Here is a 24,978-nt window from a genome sequence, read left to right as displayed (position 1 = left end):
ATTTTATAGGACAAATAAGAACAGTTAACAGTGGTGGTTTAGCCCTACTAAACCCCGAATTCATGGATCTATATATTATTATAAAGGATGTACTTTTCAGGAAGAGTCTTGTTCTACAGACTTAGTGGGGGAAAAGGTGCAAGTTAAATCCTGTTCTTGCTGAATCCATTAGCAAAATTCCCATGTGCTTTAGGTGGGATCAAACTTTGTTTATGGGATAATTTTTTAATTTGGTTGTATGATTTTTTGATTAAATTTGAGAGATAAAAGAATTTTAAAAAGAGATAATTCAAAGTGTTCTATCTTAGATTTTCTAGAAATACAGAGGCTGCTTCAGCTCAAGACAAACTGTCTGCCACAGCAAGCTCAAAAGTATCCATGTATCCAGAAAATAAATTTAATTGGAGGGACTAAATTCACATGGAAATTTTCAGATTTATAAGCTTACCTATTCACATCTGTTTACCTCTCTGCCACTGAAGAATGAGGAAATCCACCTATAAACCAAACAGAAACTACCAAACTGTACCAATAAAAAGGGGTTTTAAGAGCAAGATAGAGGCTTGTAAATGGTAGATGAATCAGTAAGACTGCGGTTCTTTATGGAGACTAAAGATCAATAAATGACCCTGTTTTAGTCCAGTGATGCTTGTAAAGAATTTTGTTAGCATTCCAGAGAAGATGCGATTACAGGGCCGATCAGTGCTGTGCAGCTTTGGCACACACTACGATAAAGCCATGCTTTTTAACTCTGCAGCCAAAAAGGTTGAGAGATTTTTGCCTCGTTTCTTGCAGTAATGTAAGAAGCATTCAGCACTCATGATGAAACATTGGCTAATCATATATACTGTGCTCTAAAAACAGTCTTGATCAAAGTGTTGTACAGCCCAGAGTCCTCCTAAGCTCTGCAGAAAGCTTCAAAGGTTCACTTACTACGAAATGTTGCATTTAAGCTGGTTGTGTGTTACGACGTGTCATGATAAGTAGGTCACGTTTTGATATTCTGATTTACCATATAAAAATTGTCATCTTTGTTTACTGTCAGCATGAAATCAACCTGCTACTTCTGTGATAACTCCATAAGACTGATACAACTGAATTTTGGCAATGGTGGACAGAAAACGACAGCCATGCTACTGTTTGCTTACTGTGCTGAGCTGGCAGAAGTAAAACAGAAGCCACTGAGAGACTCTGCATCTTCTTTACTGTCGATAAATCCATTTCATGGCTGCAGAGAAACACGTCTGCACTTGGCAAGGGATTCACTTAAAAAACAAAAATAGAAGTATCATTGTTTTAGTGGACATTACAGAAATGGAACTCCCCAAGTGAATCTGACGCATTAACAACACCTCCTTAACCGCTGTCTAATGATTTCTGCAGGCATGAAATGGAATATTTTACTACTATTTTCAGCCATCTGTGCTGCTTTTTCTTTCAGCTTAGGTTTGCCAAAACTGTAATGAAAGTCCCTGTGTTTCACGCCATCACATGCTTCTTAGTATCAATACACCAATTAAACATATCACTGGTGTCACAGGTACTAAACTGCTGAAGTCTCACACTGGCAGAAGGACAATTCAGTTGTGTATACAGCTAGAGCCTGCTAATTATTAAGCCATCCTCCTATTTAAGGTTTCTCTCAGTAATAAAGGGAATTCAGAAGGAAGCTTGCCTAGAAGTCATAACATGACGATAGGACTCAGAAGGCCATCCCTAATTCCTTGTTCTACCACACGCTCTTGTCACTGTGGACAAGTAAGTCTTTTGGAGTGCATCTACACCAAGGTTTTACTTTGTACATGGAGTGCACTTGTAAAGTGAATTTCTTCATCCTCCATGCTTTGCTCCACATCGTGGCCCAGCGTCTCGGAGTGCATGGGCTGGATTCCACTCCTGCTAAACAGCCTGGGAGATCTTCTCCAGAACCACACCGAGTGTGCTCCAGCAGTAACTGAGCATTAAGCCGTCAGGACTAGGCAAGAGCTAGGTCCACAGTAAAAACTAAACCCCAAAGCATATACAATGCAGACATCAGGTTCTTGACACAAAGTATTTTGCTTTACTGATACGTTTCTACAGATCTGCTCTATGCATTAATGCGGACGTTGTCTCATTTTTTTCAGCTCCCCAGAAAGACCGTATCTTTTGGGGATGGTGATGTTTGAGCCCACACCTATTTGGTGGTCGTGCTGCTTGTACCAACTTCAGCAGGTCCTTCCATCACCACCCGTTATTCCTTAATTATTATGATAAATACTTTCATAGCCATGAGGTGAGCAAGATAACTTTCTAACAAACACCAAAAAATAAACTGGTGAGTGAATGACACCTCTCCTCTTCCACAATAATAAAACAAGTTTTCAGCTGGATCAGCTTTATTGATTTAGATCACTGCTTTGGATTCACAACTTGAGACACTATCACAAAAAAGGTGAGAAGCTGCTTATTTTGACACTGAAAACATGTTAACCAAACTATGGCCTGAAGCACAGACATAAAAGTGCCACAAAACCTTCCAAAACAGACAGGAAAGTTACATTTATATTATTTACAATATTTAATCTCTTCACAGTAGACACTATTCTCATTACTAGCACAAAAAGCAGGGGCACAATATACAACCTGCAAGTTCAGAGTGGAAAGCAAGAGTTCGACCAGCAATGCTTTCAGAAAGAGTCACAAAACCTTGTAGAGGTTTCTCTTTGGAACAGGTCCTTGTGGTTGAAAATTATTATTCTCTATTAATATGTAACCTGCTGCTGTCAACTCTTGTTCTACTTAGTGATATACTACTATTTTCCCTCTGTTCCCTGCATTCCTCACCAGTTGAACAAAATGAATAGCATGTAAACTAAATAAGGGAAAAATTAGAAAGCAAACACCTTTATGCAGATAAGCAGTATTATCTGAGGTACTGCACCCAAATTTATTTGCATATATAATTCGAGAAAGGCTGCTACAAACTGACAAGTCAAAAGAAGGCTAACTCACAGGCAGCAGCAATGGGATTGGCAAATTACTCACTGCAGTAGAAAAGGATTACTTAGACGGAAAAGACTTAAAGATACGTATGGAAAATAAAGTGATTTGTTCTTCCCTTTTATGCTGTTCCTTTAAAGAATGGGAGCTAAAACCAGAACTAATACATACACCTGAAGGGCAATTCTGTACAATGCAACTGTCACACACAAATGGTGTATTCATTGCTTTGGTAGAGATGTATTTGTGAACTGCAAAGGTGCTGAGCAAGCCTGCAGTTTTCCTCACAATTCCCTGGAAAAGGTGTGTACTGTTTTCTTTTCCCTGCCTTAGGGCAATCAGTTTCACCACGCAAGCTTTGTCATTGACCACTTTTCCCAAAGCTAATTTACAAGCTGTTTGTCACACACCCATTCCAAAGGAGCATTTCTAGCACAATACGTGGCCTGACAACGGTAAGTACACATCAGAGTGGCATAAGAAGTTCTAACCTTTCAGCTGAGGTACAGCAACTGACTGCGCCTGCACTCCTAGTCCACCATGATGCAGAATGAAGTAAACTTATTTAGGTACCAGTAGTTTTTATTTGCACTGCAGCAGGCTAGGGATGTACCGCAGCCAGTTACAGCACCTCAGCTGAGGTAGCAGCAACCTTCAGCAGAAGGATCTGCTTCACCAAACCCAGCTCAGCTGCTCTCCTTTCTATACTCTCAAAGCTCTTCCCCAGCCCCACCTCTCATTCTCATTCAGTACAGCAACAAAGTTTAAATACTTATAGAGTGCCTTCTTTAACTAAGCTAAAACTACCAAACATGAAGAAAGGAACAATTTATAGTAAGTGAAATGAGGATGCTGGGGAAGGAAGAAGATTGGGGAGGAAGGCAAGTGCAAAAAAGGAGGAAGGCAACCGGGTTAAAAAATTTTCCATTATGGCAGGAAAATATACAACTCTGTTAAGTGACATGGCCAAAATTTGCAAGTTCATCAAATATCACTCAAGTAAATCAAGGTAAGGATCTGTGCCTTCTAGAACTTTTTACTCAATGTGGAAAAGTTAGACTAAAGCAATAATTTTAGGTTCAGCAGGCTGTGATCTATGGTAACATTCAGCTATCGGCTTGTAGGGGCAGATTAAAAAGAAATTTCACACAGTATTCCAATACCTATGCTAATATCATTGACAAAAAAGACATTTTGGCAGTGTCTGGCACTAAATAAATTGAAGCTGCTGATATTTAATATGCAATGTTATCTCCTCTCAAGCTATGGCCCAGCTGAGAACGGACAGCATGAGAGGAAAATCTGAGTGCTGCGAGGAAGGTTTCTAATGATTTAATATGTGGCATCACTTATTTCAAGTTAGTCCTGGCAGAATTATTACTCAGAAACACTGGGGACCACTTGCCTGTTGTTATCTTTAAACCCTGAGAAGAGATGGCCCTGAAGCTGTCCCCACTCGCGTGGTTTGGTTGACGTTTCTCTCTGTAGCAGTGCAGTCTACCGTGGGCTCCCCCTCTGCCGCTTGACTCTGCCATAAGCCACTTGTGACCCATCCTCCGGTCTGGGGGCTGCCTAGATGTCTTCACTGGGAAACCAACCTCCTGTTTCTCTAAGGTGGAACTGCTTATACCAGCAGTATTGCTGAAAGATGCTCTTCGTATACTTTTGATTAAGCTCCAGTTGCATCTTTCAGAAGATGAGGGATGTTATTCCACAGCTTTTAAAAATCAGTGGCTGTCATTTGATGCACCTTTTATCCTGTTACTGGCTATCACTGTCACTCAAAAAAAGCAGTCAAGCCCCTTCCTGCATTTTCTCCTCCCCACTCTGCTCCTGCTGACACCAACATCTGTACAGCTGTTTGAAGTGACTCGCAAAGTGACCAGGCTAACCACCACCACGCTGGTACCTGCCTGGAAAAAACTGCTTCCTAGCCAGCTTGATCCCCCTTCCCATGTACCACACCAACTACTTACACCCACACAAGGGACCAGAACTGTCGTTTCCAGAGGCAGTGCCAACTTAGAGCTTTTCTTCAACTACAGGCTGATGGTTGCAGTCTATCCCCATGAAATTCTTCTTCGCTTTGAAACACATATCCTGCATTTTCTTTCCTGAGCTGCGGAGTGACTTGGCTTAATCCTATATCACAGGCGCATCTCAGTGAGGCGGCTAATTGATCTCTCTGAAGTGTTCAAGTTTCTGCTCGAAAGCCAAAAAAATTTCTTCGGAATACCTCAATATAAAACATACTACACAAGATCTCATTTTTAATTGTGTTCAAACTGCAAGAAGAAAAAAATGTGCCAAAAGTAACAGTTTTAAGCTATCGAGAAAGCAATTAAAGCAACAGCCACACTACAAAATAAGTCACTTCTACTACAACAAAGATGCTTTTTAAGGAAAAAAAGTGCAGCAGTTCTGTACAAAGTATAGCCAGTATGTTTTGCAAACATCAATAAAGAAAGCAAAATTTGTGCCCTTGGTGACAGCTGTCTGTTTGACAGTAGTAGGAGCCTTTTCATTTTCCAGTATACCGGGTACTACTTTACATCAAATATATTTATTAGAACAGCAACAGCTATCTTCTATGTATGTCTTACCTGAGGAAAAGTATGTGGAAAGACTACTGTATAACAACATTAGATCCTTGCTGTGCATTTTTGTAGGGGTTTCTTCTGATCGCTACAGGCCATTAACCTTTCACTTCAGGTAAGTAATGAACAATGACTTTTCCCACAAAGGAAATCAGCTGTGTTACCAATGGCAACTCCACTTTTAAATACATGCACCAACCCCCTGTGCATGCATTTGTTATTTATTTTTTTAAAAAATCAATTCTGGTATGAAATAAGAAAGGTTCCCTTTGGCTTCACCTTGCGCTGATAATGAACAAACCCTCAGTGAAGCCTACTCCCAAGGAAGTCTTCCTTAATAGCACTGATTAAAAATAAAATGAAGCTTCTACTTAGGAAGCAGGATGTATTGCTTCCTGCTTTCCTTCACCAGGGTATCTTGTAATTGGACCAGTGCTAATTGGACACTTCAGCCAAACAATTTAATTTAAAAAGGAAAAAAAAAGACTCCAATTTCCCTTGGTTTCTAACAGAGTTAGTGTCATTGACCAACACCAATATGCTGAACTGCGAAATCAACACAAGACCTTAATTACACCAGGGGAAAGCACAGGAAAACCCTGGTGGGGTCTTTCTTTTTCATTTTACTTATGTACCAGATTAATGTACATCTTCAAGCAGAAACACAAAGTGTTTCTTAAAGAACCTGCTCTGATTTAACATGTCTTGTACAACAGTAGGATGTGCAGAATAGGTGCAACTACCACAGGTTGAAAAATGTCTCTGTAACATTGGTGTGATTCTGTATCAAATCATTAGCTATAAAACAGGTTAAATTTTTTTGCCTGACATCAGGGCATATAATTTACAAAGGAGGTGGTAAAAGCTGACAGATTCAGGACAGCAAGCTAGAAGAAATAGAGAGATAATTAAAAAGTAGGTTATTTCTTAGGCAGACACTAATTGGGAAAGATTTGCATCTCTCTGGTTTTTGTTTATACGTAATGGTGGTCAAACCCACACAAATAATACCAGGGTGTGCTGGTTTTGGCTGGGGTAGAGTTAATTTTCTTCACAGTAGCTAGCATGGGGCTATGTTTTGGATTTGTGCTGGAAACAGCGTTGATAACACAGGGATGTGTTAGTTACTGCTGAGCAGTGCTTACACAGAGTCAAGGCCGTTTCTGCTCCTCAACCCACCCCACCAGCGAGGAGGCTGGGGGTGCACAAGAAGCTGGGAGGGGACACAGCCGGGACAGCTGACCCCAACTGACGAAAGGAATATCCCATACCATAGGATGTCATGCTCAGCATATAAAGCTGGGGAAGAAGGAGAATGGGGGGGACGTTCGGAGTGATGGCATTTGTCTTCCCAAGGAACCATTACGTGAGACGGAGCCCTGCTTTCCTGGAGATGGCTGAACACCTGCCTGCCCATGGGAAGCAGTGAATGAATTCCTTGCTTTGCTTTGCTTGCGTGTGTGGCTTTTGCTTTCTCTATTAAACTGTCTTTATCTCAACCCCCGAGTTTTCTTACTTTTACTCTTCCGATTCTCTCCCCCATCCCATCAGGGGTGAGTGAGCAAGCGGCTGTGTGGTGCTTAGTTGCCAGTTGGGGTTAAACCACGACACAGGGAGCTGTAAATCTTAAGTAGTTGGGGGAATGCAGTAACAACCAATACTTACTTTTCCTTTCCCACTCTGCTTCATTCTATCCATTAATTCACCTTTAACCCTTGTGCCCTTAAGTCTTTTCTTCCTTTCATCATTTCTCCTATTAACAGGGCTTCCTCCTCTCCAAAAGCAGCAGCTGTGAACTACTTCCTTTTAACGTCTCATCTCCAAAACGAACTTCCTCCATGAAGCGGGCACGCACCAGCCTGTCTCAGCAGAACATATAAGAGCCTTGGAGAGGTGTTGGAGAACAAAGGAGAGCTAGGGGAGACTCTGCCTTGCATCTTCTAATGCTGCCTTTCCCTTTGTACTTTTTGTATGGCAAAACCACTAAAAAGGAGGCACCAAAAAACTGCATCCTACTGCTTCCTTTCTTTAATTCCATATACTGGCATGCATAATTAGATTTTGTTTATGAATTTTAAGACAGATTTTATTTCATGTTAATAGGATGATAGCCTTTAATTTTCTACAAAAAACTTGTGATATTTTCGCAGCAGCAATATATAGTTGCACAATGCCTCGATGTATTTTATTAAACTTCATTCATACTTCCTTAATATTCTGCATGCAGAAACTAGAATCCAGCAAACTGCTGATGGGCTGCATTTCTAAATTCTGTATTGCCTCAAATATTAGCTCAGTAAAGACTTAAAAAAATCATAATTAGAAGCCCCAAGAGATCAGAGAGACTGCTAGTCTAATCTGTTATGGAAAGACAAATTCAGGAGAGATTTCTGATTCTAGCAGTATAAAATTCACAAGCCCAGAAAGTCCCTCTTTTCTTTTTTTCCCATAGAATAAAATACATAGTGCCAACATGTTGCAACAAAGTTAAAAATGCATAACCAAAGACACAAAAGATGACTTGATATTTATCTGCTGAATTAAACTGGGCTTACAGAACATTTTGTATTTTTAGACCTTCTGTCATATAAATATAATTTAGTTTCAATTAATCGCTTCTGTATAAACATGAAAGAAACAGTTCGCACAGTGAACCTCTGGATTCCACATTAATCATTGCTCTGAAAGACTATTTAATTACAGCAAGAATTAAATACATCAGAATATTTCCCCAAAATTGTTCTGCATTCTCCCCAGAATTTTCTGCCACGTTCTGTCTTTGTATGAGAACCCTTGTTCTCTACTAACATTCAGGGAAGCTCTGCCTGCAAAATAAGATATGAATACAGATTTCTGCTGTTCAGACTACCTGGTAACTCTGTACACTGGCTACTTCCCCATCCCAACTCCTTCAAAGTGGTTTGCAGGAGAAAATTATAGAAACATGACAATGTCCAAATATTTGCATAAGGAAGATTTTGAAGATTCCTCCAATTGCCTTCAATTGCCTTCTTCTTTATGTTCAATTCACCATCTTACAACCCAGTATGAAGATGCTGACTGGGCTACCCTCAGCTATAACAATAGCTTGAACACATCATAGTTTCCCCCAGAAGTTTAAACAGTGAGTGATCCCACAGACCTGTGGACACTGCTGTAAACTTTCAACAACAAAGGACCAAAGGAGACCCAGCCACAAACGGCAGGCTTTAGCAATATACTTCTAAGCAAAATTCAGATCTAACCACAGTAGATGTAGGCCTAGCAATCTGTGAAGTGAAACACAAATGTTCTCACGGTACTACAAAAACAAATGCACACACACACAATAACCAACTGCAACAGATACGAATATTTTTGTGGAGAAAGTGACCCTACTTCTATAAGGGTCACTGGGGGTATACATGGTGGTGGCAGTGGATAATACAACATCAGTAACTGTGGTGTAATAACGATAGATGGCTTGCACACCTATTAAAAACTTCGGTGATCATCAGCTAATAGCTCAGTGTTGCCAATGGTTTCAACGACGGATGCCAAATAACAGCAATGAACATAGAAGTTGCTGAAGGAACACACAGCTCCCCCCATTCTTCAAAGCATCTGCCACCCAAAAGGTGATGCAACAGCCTGGGCATCATTAGGAATACCTGCCTGTGTGGGCATGACCTATGTGACAGTCATTCCATAGGAGATAATAAATACAACAAATTTCTCTTATACACGCATCATCACAAGGTCAGCAAGCATTTGTCAGGATTCACTGAAAGAACTATATATAACCTGTGCTATCTTCCTTATTCTACATCAAAGCTTTTTGAAGAGGTGTGCAGAACTAGCTAACTTTCTTGTGTACTGGAACAGTTATGCTTTCTACGCATACGAGGAACAATATTTTGCTTCTTTGCAGAAGTGCAAAAATACTCAAAGTGATCATTCAGGGAATTGCCTAATGCGAAGGAGCCACCCTTCAAACCTATTTTTAGAAAACAAAAACGTGGCTGTGTTTACTTTCCTCACATGGTAAGAATGAAATACACTCTTCCTCATTTTCCCCTCTACATATTTATTTTGGAATACGACTTTTCGTTCCCAGTTTAGCCTTTAACTGCTTCCTAGGTGACAAATGGTGTGCTGGGGAAAAGGAGCTTTACATTAGACTAAAATTCTCAGCCAGCTTCGGCCTTCCCTGCCTGGCTATATTTACAGCCACACCTTACATTACTGAGTCTTGAGCAAGCACAAAGTGCCTGCAGAAATGCTGCTGATTCAGAACTCTTCACCTACAGTGACACAGCCTGTTACACCCACTTCAAAAAGGGGTAAGGTGGCCATGCAACACATAGCAGGGTAGCAGCAAACCTCTGTTATAAATCTTGTTATGGCTTTGGTAATTATCTTTTTTTTTTTAATTTAAAAGAACAAACATTAAAAAGCCAAAAGCTCTTCCCTCACGCACAAGAAGAGACATTCAAATCATATGTAGTGTTACTATTCACTTGAATCAACCATAATGTTCCAACTTGTCCTTCCCTAACTGAAGTGTCATCTATACTACATACTTTATAACTGAGCATAATGAGTGAGAGGAATTTTTGTACAGCATTAAAAGGAAAATGTGACCAAGATTAAAAAGGAAGTGATGAAATTCTGATGCCCCTTCCTGAGCTAAGCACTGGCAAAATGCTGCAACTTCCAGGGACATTGCTCTTCCACCTAAATACCAGATTGTAAAGCTATGAATGATGATTGATACTTCCTCACCATCTTAAAAGATTCTGGAGCGAGGATGCAATCAGAGGTTTCTGTGATGGAGCAAGTAAAAGTGACATAAAATGCTTGAAGTCCCTCTGGCAAAAGAGAGGCAACAGCCAGATGCCGCACCTTCTGAAGGCAGGCATAGGAGTACAAGTAGAAAGTAGAGTATGTTATTTTGTCCTTTCTTCCTTGCCATCATAAAGCAGCCATGTTCTGCTCTGCTACAGGTATCTAGAGCTACAGGGGATTCGGAAAATTAAATATTCTATATTTAATAGTCTATATTTAATATTCTATATCCTATAACTATTTCTGCTGAATGGGTTATCTCCCCTACACAGTATAAGGCAGCTGAACTCCTGCACAGCACAGATGCTAAATGCTTGCTGGAAACTTGGAACAGAACAACACTGAAGGATAAAGAGTTACCTTACCAGCTCTAACACCTGTTGCCATTAGAATTATCAGTATAGTATTTTATGTTTGACTCTCAGACAATATTAAAAGCCAGACTATTTGATTGGAAAACTGAAGCTCTAAATAAGCAAAGAAGAAAGCAAAACCATGCAATTGGAAACCACGAATTAGAAGCCAAAACAAGGTTGAGGATGTTAAGTCTGTACTGAGGATCTGAAGTTTTTAGTCTTTCACCTTCTGAGTTTGGGGGTAATGGAGTATTTTTAAAAATGTAAGAATACCTGACAAGTGCATTTATGTGGTTATTTATAAAGTTTAAAAACAAACCAAAACCCATCCTTATAACAAATCATATGGGCACAGTATTGTATTAATTCCATTACAGTCATATTGTGAAACACGTCACCTCTCAAATGTCTGAAAATAATATTCACACATTATGTGAAATGTGAGATACTTGGCTTTTTGGATTAAGAGATGTAAAATTATTTCAGTTGCATCTACTTATAAATAATTTCTTTGTTTTTAAATGCATGTATAAATAACACAACACTTCATAGAGCTAACATTTATTTTCTTAGTTGAGAGAACTATCTGAAATAACCGGGAAGTTTAGTCCTTTGAAGAGATGACTAGTTTCATGATACGACTGAAATGTATGCTGCAGGTTCTCTAACAAACAGAGGAATGAGGGTGGGCTATGAACTTTTCTTTATGGACATCACATCTCTACAAACACCAAAGACTGATAATATTTTTCTTTTCAATAACTAGCCCTACATGCATTTGCAGTGGGTGACCTGAGGAAGTAACTTACATGGAAGGGCGATCTTGGAGTTTCCAGGCAAACGGCATCTGTAGGACAAGTTTGCTAAATGTGGCATCACCCACGGACAGATCTGTGATGCTGTAAAGGTTTGATGCCTGTGGTCTCTGGACAAGGAACCAACACGTCCTGTGCATGATTCGGATATTCCCAGCAAGCAGCCAGGTGATCTTGCCTGTTACAAGCAGCAGAGGAAAGACTCATACTGGGCCCCAGGGAGGAAGGGAAGAAGTCACTGTAGGCCACAAGTTGCAATGCCAGAAGAGGACCACATTTTGAGCACTGGCAGAGAAGCAATCCCTGAAATGAAAAAAACCGGAGCAAACTGCTGCAGCTCTAATAGGGCAGATCACACTTTGTGCACTGATGGTCAGTCAGCAGGACTGACTGACAGAAGTGTGAAGTGCTCTAGCTCCATCTCCTCTGGGCATGACAGAGGTATTCAGCACCAGCTGGCAGGAACAAAGGGGGAGAATAGTGCTGACAGACTGAAGAAAGGAACAAGATCCTGCAGTGTTCGTGGTCCTGCTCATCAAGCTGGAAGTGAGCTGGAAGAGTGACAAGACCTCTGGTCCTTGAATTTCCTTATTAGAACTGACTCAGCTTGCGTAAGATCTCAATTTGCCTCAAGGCTTATGAGCCTCATAAGGCAACTTGCAGGGCCATGAAGTCTCAAAGCAAGGACAGGAAGGAAAGACCCATTCTTGGGATTCATCTCAGCAGACCAAGACCCACTCCAGCATAGGACGATGCAAGGTCACTTAAGAAAACACCAACCCTGTCATCTCGGTAACCAGCATGAACACGTCTGAGAATGAGCCTGCAGGAGGTACCTCTGGCAAGGGAGCGGCATTTGAGCAGAGACCTAACATCAGATACACAGCAGGAGTGAGGAGGAGAGAATTGCTCTTCAACTACAAGAAATGGCTGAAAAGGAATAGAAACTGAAAGATCACAGGAGAAAAATCAAAGCAGAACGAAAACAGGAATCCCCCTGCCCCCAAACCCTAGCTCCAGCCCAGGGCACTTGAGAGGAACTGCGATGCCCATCGCAGAAGTTTTGCTTTGTATAAACTACATCTGTTTATTATTATAGTTACCAACAGGACATTGCTGGGGAATATTTCCCATGGATGATTGCACTTTTAATAGTACATATAACAGAATATCTAGAATGCCAAGTTTTGTAATGACCACAACAAACATTTTATGCAAAAAATTGAAGAGTAAGAAATAGTTGTCCAAAATGCCTGTAACTCTGCTAACACCCTCCCGCAAATATCCACAACACCGTAGACAACATATCAATGAGAAAGCTTCAAGCTTGGAATGAAGCAACATTGATGGGAGAAAACAGATGGAAAAAGATGTCCTCTTGCCTTTTTTTCCCCCCTTCACTGCTTTGCATGTACACATTGCCAGGCCTTTGAGCTTTGTTTAATTATTTTGTGCAGGGGACTGGAATCTTCTAAGTGTTTATGTGTGCATGTGAGAGTGTGGACATATGGAGAAATTCAGTAGCTACATGAACAAGTTAATAGGACCTTTAAACTACTGAACTATTCCTCAGCTTCTACTGTTTCAATTTCTCATTCCTTAACATTCAGTAAATCCAATACCAAACCATTAAGCAATTCTGTATCTGCTTCAATAAACAACATTTGATTAACGATAAGAAGAATGACACGGGGTGGTATTACCAAGAAGACCCATGCAGTGCAATATATTTTATCTGTTCTATTGGGAACACAGTATTCGAGGTGCGGCCTCAGCAGTGCAGAGTACAGGGGCACGATCACTTCCCTAGTCCTGCTGGCCACGCTATTTTTGATACAAGCCAGGATGCCATTGGCTTTCTTGGCCACCTGGGCACACTGCTGGCTCATATTCAGGCGGCTGTCAACCAACACCCCCAGGTCCTTCTCTGCCTGGCAGCTTTCCAGCCACTCTTCCCCAAGCCTGTAGCGTTGCATGGGGTTGCTGTGGCCCAAGTGCAGGACCTTGCACTTGGCCTTGTTGAACCTCATACAATTCACCCCAGCCCATCGATCCAGCCTGTCCAGGTCCCTCTGCAGAGCCTTCCTACCCTCAAGCAGATCAACACTCCCACACAACTTGGTGTCATCTGCAAACTTACTGAAGGTGCACTCGATCCCTTCATCCAGATCATTGATAAAGATGTTAAACAGAACTGGCCCCAACACCGAGCCCTGGGGAACACCACTTGTGACCGGCCGCCAACCAGAGTAAACTCCATTCACCACCACTCCTTGGGCCTGGCCGTCCAGCCAGTTCTTTACCCAGCGAAGAGTACACCCGTCCAAGCCATGAGCAGCCAGTTTCTCCAGGAGAATGCTGTGGGAAACCGTGTCAAAGGCTTTACTAAAGTCTAGGCAGACAACATCCACAGCCTTTCCCTCATCTACTAAGCGGGTCACCTTGTCGTAGAAGGAGATCAGGTTGGTCAAGCAGGACCTGCCTTTCCTGAACCCATGCTGGCTGGGCTTGATCCCTTGGTTATTCTCTACATGCCGTGTGATGGCACTCAGGATGATCTGCTCCATCAGCTTCCCCGGCACCGAGGTCAGGCTAACAGGCCTGTAGTTCCCCGGGTCCTCCTTCCGGCCCTTCTTGAAGATGGGTGTCACATTAGCTAATCTCCAGTCAGCAGGGACCTCCCCAGTTAGCCAGGACTGCTGGTAAATGATGGAAAGGGGCTTGGTGAGCACTTCTGCCAGTTCCTTCAGTACTCTTGGGTGGATCTCATCAGGCCCCATAGACTTGTGAGCGTCTAAGTGGTGCAGCAGGTCACTCACCATTTCCCCCTGGATTATGGGGGCTCCATTCTGGTTCCCGTCCCTATCTTCCAACTCCAGGGGCTGGGTACCCAGAGAACAATTGTCCCTGCTATTAAAGACTGAGGCAAAGAAGGCATTAAGTACCTCAGCCTTTTCCTCATCCTTGGTCACTGTGTTCCCTCCCCCGTCTCCTAGGGGCTGGAGATTCTCCTTAGCTCTCCTTTTGCTGCTAATGTATTTGAAGAAGTGTTTTTTGTTGTCTTTTACAGCAGCAGCCAGATTGAGCTCTAGCTCAGTTTTGGCCCTTCTAATTTTCTCCCTGCACAGCCTTGCTACACCTTTGTAGTCCTCCTGAGTTGCCCGCCCCTTCTTCCAGAGGTCATAGACTCTCCTCTTTTTCCTGAGTTCGAGCCAGAGCTCTCTAGTCAGCCAGGCCGGTTAGGGCTGGGGGGTTAGTTTGCTTAGGGACATGGTATAGTGGTGGTCTTGGTAGCGTTAGGTTTATGGTTGGACTTGATGATCTTAAAGGTCTTTTCCAACCTATACGATTCTGTGATTCTGTGGGAAAAAATAGTTTTACTGAGAACAGTACTGCCTAGGAATGGTAGACTCTCAGAGTGGAAATTCGAGGATGCCATTACTGTATTTCTGACCTGTGTGAGGGCTGCATAGATCTGCTGTTTTTTATCTCCCCCAAGTGGTCAAGTGAGTTTGTAAGTCTGCCTTAGAGAAGCAGCATCCTCCCTCTTAGAGCATCTTCTACAGAGTCAGATGAAAAGGCTGATGGTGGACTAGGAAAACTTTAAAGCTGAACAAAAACTCATTAAGAGGGCAGAAAGCACAGGAAATGCCCAGGCTCAAAAGTAACTCAGTTACTCCACATATTCCCATATAACCCCTAAATTGAATTCCTAACGCCCTTTCCGACTAAACTACAACTTGAAATAGTACCCATGTTTGACAGTTTACAAGTGGGTTTAATCACCTTGGTACAGATTTACTAATAATTTATAATCCAATTTGTCTTTGAAATAACTAATATTTCAAGCACCTGACATCAGAGGTATCTGAACTAGTACAATCTCATTGCAATTGTAATAGCCTCAAACCATTCAATTGCAATCTATCACTACTTCTCAAACAGCACTGATTACAGTTACTTTCCATTTTTCTTTAATGTCTCCTGTAAATTATAGTAAATAAGCAGATAGCCTTCACTCTTTTAGTTATGTGGATGTTTAAAAAGTGGTGAAAAGGGTATGGAAAAAAAGAGGAAATCCTCACTGTTATTTTAGCTATACTCTAAATCTGTTACAAACGTTAATGTGGCTGTAGGCCAGTTTAGACAGGATATAAACGACTGTCCTCCACTTTGCTCTTTTCTTCAATCATTAAAGTTTACTTAATATTCATGAAAAATACTTTATATCCCTGGAAGCTAAAAGACTCTCTTTATTCACAGAACAATTACACCCCTGGCTGTATCATAAATTACCCACGTTGTCAGGACAACATACTTACAACCTCATCTGGAGGACCAATCCTAGATATGAGAGAAGAGATTTGTTTCCATGCCTAATAATTAGTAAAAATGCTTTGCTGTTTATTTAAGTTATAAAGAGTGCTCTTTATTTATGGTTGTCAAATATTACCAGGATCACTAAGAAACCTTTCAAAGTCAGTGAAAAATTTGAAATAAGGAGTTTCCGCTGGTGTTTAGGCTTACTGCTCACACACATTGAATTTCCCAAGAGATATATATGCAATTTTGTGATTGATCTTCCCAAAGAAAGGTCTAGCTGGAGGCAGCTGGCTTGGGCTGGGAAAAAGCAGTCACCAAACAGGCATCTTTCTCATTATGACAGGCAAGGGTGGCATTGAAGGTGATATTAAAACACTTTTCTTGCCTTGTCAAAGCTGTCCCTGCAACTGGGATGAAACATGCACAGCTTTCCACAAACTGAAGTTCAAAAGTACTTCTTAACTTCTACTTCCATTGGAAAAAAAAAAAAAAAGGCAGAGTTTTGTGGAAATGACTTATGAATTACAACTTTGGCTTCAGGTGTATCTGTATGAATCCACTGCTGTTTTATGCCCACAACTTCATTTTTGATTTCTTATGGCAAGTGCTGGATTCTACAACAGCTAAGACTAAGGAGATGTTTTAGCCAAATTCCCATTCTCACCCTGCAAAAGTTTTCAGAAAAATACATGATTTGATGGAAATTCCAGTGTTTATCTATTCCCAAAGCAGCATTTTCTCCCACGAAGTAAAAGCAAGATTCTTCCTAGATCCACTAGGGAATACAGTAAAGACCCATAAATTAAAAACATCCTTTTGATTTAAAAAAGATTTTAAATATTTTGATCTTAAGAAATAAGGCCAAAACAAATATGCTTAAAATCTGAAAGCTGACACGGATAGAAACCTCTGCTAAGTACTACTTAAATGTCACTTTCTACACCAAAAGTAATCTGTAGCACATATACCAGAGAGCAGTCATGTGATTACTTTTAAGAAGGAACAATGGAAATTACAGGTTTGACAAGCATATACCATAATCAAGTTAAACAATGCTTTTCTGATTTGCATAATTTACATATACAGAATTTGCTTTTTGAACGATATTGGCATTTGGCATTTGTTTATATAACAATAAAAATATGCAACATTACTCCTGCTCAAGTTCCCTAGCTCTTTGTATATCTATACAATACTGTTATCGTTAGTTCATTGTAGTAGTTGTTGTAAAGTTTCTTTGTATTCAGCTCCTGTGTAAAAGAATTGAGTGCACAGGTAAAAGTACAAAACCAAAAATAAAGTCCTTAATGCACTACTGTTAAGAGTAGCTTTTAGTTCTGTAAATTCAATGAGTCACTGCTAATGCTTGTTAATATGGTAGTAGAAAATAGTACTAGCCCTAGCAATCAGGACAGGTTTGCAGTGATTTCCAACCTATGTCAACTGTCCTTCCTGGCCTTCAACCTTAAGAAAAACCGAATTTGAACAGCAATGGTCAAATACCACCAAAGAGAACAACCACTGGATGTCACTTTGTTCTCATTGCTCACAAGCTGAGTAACAGCTGCCCTTTGTGTTTGTCCTTTTGTGTATCTGATGCACAAAAGAAAGACCTAATTCTTAACCAGCTTCGTGCCCCAGTACGCACTGTACAGGGGACTTCATGCCCACCATACAACGAATACTGGGCCATGGAACTGGCTGCACAAACAGTAAGGTGGGTAAGTGGCTTTTTAATATTATTATATTGCGCATTTCTCCTACATAAGTTTTACAATGTATCTGTATACCGACTGTGTATAACTTAAAAGCTGTGCAATATAATAAAGAAAAATGCCACTTACCTGACTTTCCATAATTTGGTCTACAAGAATTCAGTCTCACTAGTATGCTAAATATTGGGATGTCATTAGGAGAGCAAAGAGTCAGTCTTTTGACAACGAAGAATGTCATGTAGCCTAAAAAAAATTACAAAGGATTTTTGCTTCTCTAAAGGAAAAAACAGACTATATTATAATTTTTCTGTTAAGCCAATCATTTAAGTTTTCCTTCCAGTGAAACAGAAGGTGTTTCTGCCACTTTCTGCCACTCTTTCACAGGTGTTTCTGCCACTCCACATACCACTTCTATATTCCTTCAAAAGAGATGCACTAATTTTTCCTAAATGTTTTTCCTAAACATGATTTCTCCATTGATAAATAAAGATGCCTCCAATACATTCACCACTTTCTAAATCTATTTAAACTATGTTCAAGGGCAGGAACAAGGGTAAGAAAGCTGGAGGAATTTCATAGCCAGACACAGAAAATTACTGTCAATAACCAAAATAAGTGTTTCTAAAACTACAGATTTTTTTTTCCAGCTTTGTAACACTGTTTAAGTGTTCAATCAGGCTCACATAGTAAGAATAAAAAAACCCCTGGATTTAGAGAATGCACCAGGCCTGCAGATGTCTTGACACAGCATGATAAGTAAAATTAATGAAAACATGACTTATAAAGGGCAGGACAAAAAAAAACCCTAACAAAAGCAAACAAAACCAAAACCCCCTACCAAATTCCAGAAGACTGAATTGCGGTGTGCTATCGATAAAATTTACACATCAAATTTTGTTTAAAAAAATAAAAATCACTTACCCTTTACATACACATAACATGAAGAGATTTACTGAAATACTGATATATAAAATAACAGTGAGCACTCTAAGATCCTCTTAGTGCAATGAAAGCTGAATTGGTGGGAAAAAGTAGGTTCAATTTTCTGCAGAGGTGCAACATACTTTACTTGTACTCAATAATCAGGCTAGACAGATACCTAATGCCCATGTCTACAGCATCCTTTGATAAGGTGCAAAGAAACCTCAGGTACAGAACATTGTATGGAGGCAAAATTCAGCCACCTTCTGACTGAGGTCAACTGAAAGCCAGCTTTACATGTGAGATGAATAAGAAAATGAATAACATTTCTACCCTGATGCTGTCTGTGCAGTGGTGACTGTAAGATACTGTTGATTCTTCCAAGATTCTTCCAAAACTTCCAAAGTTCTTCTGAACTTTAGGTTCATACACAATTCTACACAAATTCACAACAGAATTAAGAATAAAATATTACTCAGTATTAAGCAACCAGAAACCCCCCATTGTGCCTCTGTAATGCCTGGTCAAAATCTTTCTGCATTTGGTGCTTTTCAACGATAAACAGGAAATTCATTACCAATGCTCACAAGTTTTTAGAATAATTTGCTAGATGTCTATTGCTTATTAGGGTTTCCATTCCCAGAAGCTTAATGGGAGCAGAACTCAAAACTGAGGAAGGACAAAGTAAACTTGAATTTCTTCACAGATTACATAGGAACTAAAACAAACTCTTTAGGACCCTTGAGAACAAATTAAAAACTCACATGAACTTTAAATCCAAACCACTGTAAGCTCTCTAAAGCAAAGCTGAAAATCTAAAAGACATTTCCTAAAATAAAGATATACTCACAGCACCCAACACCAAAAAACCATCTTCATATTAAGCGAGCCTCAAACCATCTTTGTCATATATGCAACTGAAGAATTACCTTTTTTAAAAAGGGAGAATCCCAGACAACAGGTAAAGATAAAAAGGATAAATGATGTTCTACACTGCCAAAGTTTGTGGCAGAACCAGAATTAAAAGGTGATTTTTCTAAACTTCTGTTCCTTGAAACTAAACACTTTATTATCTCACAGCCTTTGCAAGTTTCTTAGATACCCAAAACCAAACACGCATAAATATACACCACTTTCCCACTCAGCTATAGGGCAAAGGGATTACGTTATTCTGCCCTTGCAAAGTTTCATTAATACTACTTAAATGTTTTCTTTCATCTCAGGAGAGACCTTCTTTCCAGTGTCATGTTCTTAACATTTGTTCTTTAGCCATGGCATTGCTCTCCATGCATCCTCTTTTTGGTGACTACCATTTAGTATAGGTTACTGCAGAAACATCTATAATCAATCTAAATTATGTCACAGGAGCATGGTCCTTACACATGGGTTTCAATCTTTCAAATGAAAAGACTATGCCAACAACTATTTGTACCACAGCGGGAAAATCTCAAATTGTTTATTAAGAGGCATGTTACAACACCACCTTTTTGTTGCCTTATAGTAAGTGCTCAAAGACAGCTTTGAAAGAAATGTGTTCCCATGAGAAAGGGCTACACAGCAAACACATAACTCCCCCTTACAATGCCTTTGAAAATTCTGGGGAGAAAAATGCATTACATGCCTTAGCCATTGTTTTCCAATAGACTTCTGATGAAAGGAAAGTCTGAGTTTAGCTAATGGCTAAAAGAATCAAATACTAGCACTAATAATTTGTAAAGATCTTACAAAAAACCCCAAACCCACAAAATACTGAAAACACCCCCCCCCCCCATATTTTAGATAGAAAAGATCATCTGAATCTTTCACAATACTCCTACCAAAAAAAAAAAATCTATCATGAAATCACTAAACACTGCAGGACTATTAAGTATTTTGGACTTATGGTTCTAGGTCTCAAGGAGGCTGCCAGGTGGAGCTGTCATGAGCGGGGATTTCCTTCCTCCCTCTGACGTGGTCCCTGTGGGAACCAGAAGTTCACCTCACAGGGAATCAAGGAAGAGCAGTCCATCGGCAAAATACAAGGTGGTACTGGCATCCTCTTAATCCTTCTCACCTGTGCATGGTACAGGATTTCTGCATCCCATGCCCAAGCTCTGGGATACAGACACCCTCACTGGCTCCAACTGTGGAGTAACTCCTTGGTCCTCCTCCCCTCCAGAGAAGTGCTGGAGAGGGCAGGTGTGGGACCAGGGCAGGAGTGCAGCCCGCTGCAGGGCAGGGAAGCAGAAACATTGTCAAGGTGGGCTGAGCAGCACCCTGAATTGCGTAGAGTCACGGCCTCTTAACTTTGGTATCATTCAGTGTCACATAAAGTTGGAATTGGTTTGCTGCCTACCTTGGTGGTCTTACCTTCTGCTACGTAACTGTACGCTTCTTGCATTTTAGTTCAGTTAGTAACGAATGGTAGAAACAAGTCAAAATGACTGTATGTTGGTATCTACAGCACAGGAGGTCAGTCTGCTAACAAGAACAGACTAAATGTTCCTAGAAACCAAAATGTTAGTGCATTTTTGTACTTACTACAATAGTAACGAAATGCTTAATTCTAAATATATAGTATCACAATCCAAACAGATCTTTGAAAAGTGATTTTTCCATTCCTGCCATCCCAAAATCTCCTGATGCTTTCACAATCACAGATAAACAACAATAGTGAGTTTTCAAACAGGCCAGTATCTCCAAAACCTGAATCCCAGCTAAAACCCAGTGGAAAATTTTTGCAATAAACATGTTTCTAAAAATGGCCCAATATGTCAACATACTACAGCACAGATTTTTACTAAGGGTGTGAGTTTTTCTCAATGGGATATTGGAAACAGCATTTCAGCATCATTTTAGTCACAGTCTCCTGAATGTGATAATAGAGAACAGGAACATTAATGCAAGAAATGTCATCAACTCCTTCTCCTCTTCTCAGGTTTTCTGGCACTTGAAGTGTGTTGTTACCTTACTTGATCCAAAACCAATACAAATGTGACCCGGAGACACAGACTGGCAGAACAGCCAGTTGGATCAGGGCAGATGTGGCTTCATATTTCAGGAGTTATAGCCCTGCCTCTCGCAGAAACCTTTTTTTGACCACAAGCTGCTCTTCTACTTTTTTTTCTTTTCTTTTCTTTTAAAACTTGGATTGAAGGATAATAAGGTTTAAGATTAAGGTTTAAAAACATCTGGAGGTGGATGAGCACATACACGGAGCACCCAAAAGAATGGAGATCACAGAACAGTACCTAAATAAGGACAGACTACCCAGAGCCATTTAAGATATGAGCAGAACTGCAAGAGCAAGTCCAGCGGAGGTAAAACCTCTGCGTGCAGTCTTCTTCATGATGAGCACTGAGCGCATAAAGAGCACGTGAAACATTTACAGCTTGCTTTGCTTTTTACCTTCCGGTTGATCCTGGGATTAGCAATCATGCCATGAAACCAAAGGTAAAAGTCCCCTTGGTCATACGATGCAGGACTTGATAGTCTTCCCATATCTGTCCAAAACCCTAGCATTTCCAAATCAGAAACATCTGCAACTGATTCTTTTAATATAGGATTATTTCCAGACCAGATATTGCTTAAATGGAACTCAGTGACATAGAATTTACATTGTCCCCCTCAATGTGATTTCTACCAACTGCCCCACTTATCCGATACTATAAAAAAGAAAACAAATAGAAATCTGAAATGTCCCCATTATTACTCTGATGAAATGGCACTGAAAGATTCTGTGTGTTAAATCAGAAGATCAAGCTCTCGGTTCTTCCAAAAATTTTAGATGGGACTGGGAAGTATTTCATGTTTTTTACTACAAAAGCATTCTGACCTGATGGGTTCACAGTAGGAAGCTGTTCAACACCATTCCTAAGAGATAGAGAGTAGTAAAGAGAGGAACATTTATAAATAAGTGTAACAATACCACAGGTTAAAATGTCAGGTTGAAACACGAAGTATTCTAATACCGCATTCAAATCTACTCAACTCTTACTTTCTGTGCAAGAAAAAGAGATGAAACTTTCCATTACTTACTGCAGTGAGGGACATTCTACCTACATATTAAAAAAATTGCTAAATTTCTGTCTCCGTATTCCAAAAAAACCCAGATGCTAACTTCAGTGAGTTTGCTTAACTATTGCATCCATATCCCACTTTGGGATATCCCATATGCCACGGTGTGTAGTTTGATGTGTGATTGTAATAGCTAGGGTAAAATTGTGATGTGGAATTGAAATTTTTTGCAAGAGTGGCAGTGTTTTAAAATGCTGTATCTAGGCTAATAAGCATTAAATATATGCCATTTGACAGATCTGAAAGCAGACTGATTCACGAGTGCTATTACAATTTGTACAGCACTTCAGAAGCTTTGGGCTAATAGCAATCCATACATGTAAATTGCCAAGAATTGGCAAGAATGCTAGGTTTTATTTTTGCTGCTTTACCAAAATCCTTCAAAGAAAGGTACCACTATGTCACAGCTGAGATCTACAGGAGAACTAAGGGAAAGGTCATCTCAACCACAGGAGCTTTTCTCTAAATAACTCAAGCCAGATTATTAGTTTAGTTGAAAAAAATCATGCTACCCAAAGGGCTATCTGATTAGTCACTCATGTTTCTACAGTTAATACACAAACAAAGTATTATAAGTCAAACCTGGATTTTGGAAGACTTCATGTCTCTATGACTGAAAGTCAAATTTGGAAAACAAATTCCAGATCCTACCATCATGTGATGTAGATTTTGATCTTTTCAAAGCACAGTCTAACTACTAATTATAGTAGGAACTCTCACACACAAATGCTTCATTATTTAATTTACAAAGCAACAATCTGATCATGTCTCACAATGATTCAGAGCAATGTTAACCTATCTCAGAAACTGCAAGCTCAAACCACAGCAGGCTTTGGAATCAAGCTTTTTGAAGTGTTTCAGGTCAGTAACATCATTTCATCTCAGGATCATTCTGCTTTAAAGTAGCTGTGTTGCATCTCTGGTGTCAGAAATTAGTTCCCTCTGGCAGCAGCAGGAAATATAAATTAAAATGGGTACATCATAAGTAAAAAGCAATGAGCATTATTGATCAGGAGTGACCTCCATCCACATGCCTGCATGTTGGCTGGGAGAAACCCCACACACTGCAGAAGTGATGGTTTTTATCACTGAAGTTCATCAAGTGTGCTGGCACTGCGGTATACATCCTACCAGCACCATATGATGCAAGCTAAGAGTAGACATCAAGAGCAATTAAAAAAAAAAAAGAAAAAGAAGAAATTATGAGCAATAAGAAAGTGGGTGAAACTTTATGGCTGAAGATGATCATCTGTTGTTTTTTAATTACTGAAGCAGACTTAGCACAGGTATGCAAGCAACACTATGCGATATCAAAACTGCTCGCATGCTGTGGGGTAGCCCTGATCAATTCTGCTTGCTGTGGAGGTTGAAGGTGGGCAGAATACAGCTGCATGCATTTCAGACCTGCAATTGCCTTTGTAAAACATCTTTTGTTGCTCCTCGTTTCCAATCAATCACACATGGGCAAGAGGACATATCCCACTGTACATATGTTAGCTGAGTATGCAAATAAGCAGCTGAATATCCATGCCAGTAATTTTCTCCTGTACAGAGACTGGCTTGTTTGGCAGCCATGGGCAGAGAACTGTAAATGCCTGCATGTGGCTGGAGATACACAAAAAATACTCTTGTGCATGACACTTTAGGTAAGAAATTCTGGGCCCCAGGGAAAGACAGAGCGCAAGGGGAAGATGATGGAGCGGGAGGGTGAAGTAAGTTAGCGTATGTGTGAAGCCAGTTAGGGTGCAGGAAGCCAGATGTGGATATCAGGCAGGAGCATTCAGCTATGGCCAGGCTGGTCCTTTGAAACTGCAAAAGCCTGAACTACCAGTTATACTGAGGTAGGGGAACAAGAATTATTACTTTGTGTCCACAATCAAGAAAAACATATCTAGCCCCACACCTAAAAGACATCATCACCCCAAAATACTAATCATGTGACCTAGTTAGAACGTATTAAAATACCTGTTCATTTGTTAAAAAAGGACCAGCCATGATGCATCCAGCTCCTAACATGCCACCACTACAAACAGAAACTTGACATTTTAGACAGCAGGTCTGATAGGAAAAAGGAGAAAGTTGTATCTAGAAACTTAGTGTACAGCTAGTGCAGCTCACACAGAGTTGATACTGAGGCTGCACTGACTGAGTCTCTCATAGTCACACGGAATTATACAGAGAACCATGATCGCAGCACTCTGCATTTGCATTTATTTACTGTACTGATCTACTTCCAATACAGCACTAACAGATCTACCAGTAGCACGCTAAGCATAAATTTGCATTCATACAAGAATTGTCACATTAACAATGCTGTTCTGAAAGTCATGTTGCAAAAGAAGATGTGGTATTAATCTACAAGTGCAGGACCCCAAATACATATGCC

The 24,978-nt window shown here is 40.3% G+C and overlaps 1 protein-coding gene across 8 annotated transcripts in view; it reads right to left on the bottom strand.

Annotated features, from left to right (window-relative positions):
* Positions 1–24,978, bottom strand: part of LYRM4 (LYR motif containing 4) — a 95,902-nt gene that overhangs the window by 29,793 nt on the left and 41,131 nt on the right. Inside the window, exon 3 of one of the 8 annotated variants that reach the window (XR_012774359.1) lies at positions 17,745–17,858. The exons of the other annotated variants lie outside the window; for them this stretch is intronic. The gene's annotated coding sequence lies outside the window, so the exon portion shown is untranslated. The remainder of the gene's footprint in view (positions 1–17,744; positions 17,859–24,978) is intronic. 8 annotated transcript variants of the gene reach the window in all.

The sequence above is a fragment of the Mycteria americana genome, chromosome 2, assembly GCF_035582795.1.
Source record: "Mycteria americana isolate JAX WOST 10 ecotype Jacksonville Zoo and Gardens chromosome 2, USCA_MyAme_1.0, whole genome shotgun sequence".
Taxonomy (NCBI): domain Eukaryota; kingdom Metazoa; phylum Chordata; class Aves; order Ciconiiformes; family Ciconiidae; genus Mycteria; species Mycteria americana.
Note: the sequence above shows the minus strand (reverse complement) of the source record. Positions and strands in the feature narration are given on the sequence as shown.